We start from the raw sequence: 3,602 nt of genomic DNA, 5'->3' as shown, positions 1-3,602 counted from the left end.
TTTTTCCTTCCTTCCCCCTCCCAAAAAGAAAAGCTCTACATTGTATTTGTCCCATCTTCGTTGAGCCCTGTGTGGCTAATAAAAGAAATGTATCTATCTATCTATCTATCTATCTGTCTGTCTGTCTGTCTGTCTGTCTGTATGTCTCTCTCTCTCTCTCTCCCTCTCTCTCTCTCTATCTATCTATCTATCTAACTGTCTGTCTGCCTTTCAGTCTGTTTGTCTCTGTCTGTCTGACTGCATGTTTCATTCTGTCTATGTATCTAATTATTTCTCCCTCCACTTCTTTATGTGTGTATATGTGTGTAAATATACACAGACATGCAAGAAGTAAATAGGCACATTTAATTTTCAAAATCGTTTATTTAATACTCAAAGCGAACAATTGAAATGTAATCGATATGTATGACTACATATATTAGTATTTAGATGACATGCCCTTTGCAGTTTTTAATTCAGAAACTCTTTTTGGCATTGAACTGATGAGCTTTGTGATTGTCTCTTGTGGAATTTCTGCCCACTTTTCACGCAGCAATCGAAACAATTCATTAGATTTAGGTTTCTGTCGATTTTTCTTATAGCTCTATCTAGTATGCTCCAAAGATTTTCAATTGGGTTCATGTCAGGAGATTGGCTCGGCCAAAGAAGCTTTTTGATCCCATTTTCAGTCAGCCATTGTTGATTCATTAACGCTCTGTGACATGGAGCCCAATCTTCCATGGATAAAAACACATTTTTCGTTATGTTATCGAGTGAATACATCGGAACTAGTCCTTACTTAAGTATCTCGATGTATTTTTCAGAGTTTATGGTTCCAGCACATTCGATCAGCTCAGAACGACCATTGCTAGTGACAGCTCTCTATACCATTACAGATATACTGACATGTTTCACATTTGGTCGGAGTCGTTTCACATCAAATTCTTGATCGGGAAGTCTCCAGACCCAAACACGTCAACTGTCTGAAAATAATGCAAATCTGGATTCATCTGAAAAAATCACTCTATCCCAAAATGAACTGGATTTTTCTGACATCTCCTGAGCCCATTTCTTTCTTTTCGTGATATCAGTTGGTTGGAGGATAGGTTTTCTTCTAGTTGCTCGTCCATAATACCCAAGCTTATGCAGATATGTAACACAGGTTCTTGGTCTAACTTCTAGCTGTTTTGCAATGTCAGAAGCCTTCGAACGGAGTTCGTTTTCCACAATTCTCTTTAAACAGCAAAGCTTCCTTTCTGAGGGCCCACGTAGGCCGGGACGAGAATCTGTTGATTCTTTTCCTTGGCTTTTGAATTGCACTCTATTTCTATCAACAGTAGCAAAATGAGTTTAAAGATTTTCGGCACTTTTTCGCTCAGATTGACCAACAATACGATCTCTTTCAAAATCTGACAATTCTGCTGAATTTTTTTTTGTGCGTGGCATGGTTACCCTTTGCAAATGTTGAATACAATGGCACCTGGAATGAAAAGGAACAATTACGTTATCAATTCCATACCGCTGAAAACATATTAAGACACAACAGAAATTTGAAAATTAAATGGGTCTATTTACTTCCTGCATGCCTGAGTATGTGACCGTGTATGTGTGTGTAAAAATTATATACATACTTCTCAATGTATATTTATGCATATGCATGTGTGCTTGTGCGTGTGTAAATGTGTATATGTTTGTGTGTGAGTGTGTGTATGTGTGTGTGTGCGTGCGTGTGCGTGTGTGTATATGTGTGTGCGTGTGTGTGTGTGAGCTAGCGAGAGAGAGAGAGAGAGAGAGAGAGAGGCAGACAGACAGAGGAAGAGGTACACAAACGAAAATTCACGCGGAAGCAGTAAAACAGCAGAGTGTATTAGATTTACGTTCAGTAAAAATAGAGGCAAAAAAATGTAGCCTCCAGGTATATGCTCTTCCACAGAAAGAATAGATTGGGTGAAAAAGAATGGAGAGAGAAAGAACAAACGTCTCTCAGAAGATCACCGTAAACTGGAATGACTGGAAGAGGAGGACGTTGCTAGAGACGTGAACGGCAAGCGGGAAAACTCTGAATGTTTTCTTGAAGCGTGTGGGCAAGGAAGACAACTATGAATCTGGCACGTGTGTGACAGAGCAAACGCGTCTGTGCATTCGAAGTTAATGTGTACTGGTATACTGCACGCGTGTATATGCCAATGGTTTCTGTTTATATGCGTATATGAGGTTTTCTGGTGTAGGTGTGCATATAAGGGTACCCAATGTATGTTTGTGTGTGTGCGTTCGCACGTGTGTGCGTTCGCACGTGTGTACGTTCGCACGTGTGTGCGTTTGTACGAAGAAGGATATGAATTAAAATGGGTGGAATATTTGACCGTAAAAATACATACGCGCGGGCATACACACAGGCACAGACATACTGACACACATATACATATATTAGTTCAAGTTGGCTCTATTCAGGATGAATTATGGCTATTAGAACTCAATATATATCTCATATTCATATGCACAGTGAGCCCTAATATGTTCATTCACCTAGAATTGGGAACAGGTACTTCTACTCCGGATCAATGTTAACCGAACAAAAATATTGGGTTGGAAGTGATTTCACACTCATGAAAATTGTGGTGCTCCTGAGTAAGAGCCCCGATACTGGTTCAAGTTTAAAGCCATACTCAGCACACATTAAAGACCGGTCACATCAAAATATAGCCCGCCCCACTGTTACCATTAATTTCAACAAATTCCACAAATTTTAATCCGACGGGCTTCAAAGTTGCCTTCTAACTCATACAATAGTTCAGAAAATACTTGATGCTGATAGAAGTGCAAGAATCGTGGTGCATGAGGACGTCATTGGCTTAATGCAATGACGCGCCTCACTTTAGGTGTGTATTCCGCTACGAATTTATCTTTCATGCTGAGAAATTTCCACAAGACACTTCGCTACAACGCTCTATCAATGAATAATCTTACGGTTTCTGTAAGCTACACAACAATTTTATGGTTATTACAATTTTGTATCCAATTTACTAAAGATTCACCAACACTGCCCCCACCTCACTCTCGCAACTATCTCCTATGAAACTAATATTTGCCTAGTCCTTCGGGTATGCAGTCGGTTTTTAATCCTTGATTAATGGACGAGTAGTCCAGCAAATAAAATATCAATTGCTGAATAAATGTGACTCATCAAGCTGAAAAAATACATTTTTTTCCGAAAATGATGTGGTTTATATTTGTACCAGATAAAAGTGTCATGAAAGAATAAACTGAAATAGAATATATGATTGCTTTTCCATTCATACTGACAATGGGGTTTGAAACCAGTATAATTATTAAATATATTCAGGTTAAAATCTATAGACAATCACTTATTCTTTTCTTTGTTTCAGTCATCTTGACTGCGGCCATGCTAGAGCATCACCTTTAGAATAAAAAAAAAAATGTAATACTATTTCCACTATTTATTCATTCATTGTCAATTCTTTCTAAGTTCAATCAATAATCCACAGCTTAATATTTTCCATTGCCCCGTTATCATGGGGCAAATGATCTCTATGTATATGCGAATAAATGAAAGACCACAGCCCCATCGTCGTAAAACCGAGAAGTAGAAACACCGATTAGCG

This window comes from Octopus bimaculoides, chromosome 7 (assembly GCF_001194135.2).
Source record: "Octopus bimaculoides isolate UCB-OBI-ISO-001 chromosome 7, ASM119413v2, whole genome shotgun sequence".
In the NCBI taxonomy this organism is placed as follows: Eukaryota; Metazoa; Mollusca; class Cephalopoda; order Octopoda; family Octopodidae; genus Octopus; species Octopus bimaculoides.
The sequence above is the reverse complement of the archived record's forward strand: the minus strand, read 5'-3'. Positions refer to the sequence as shown.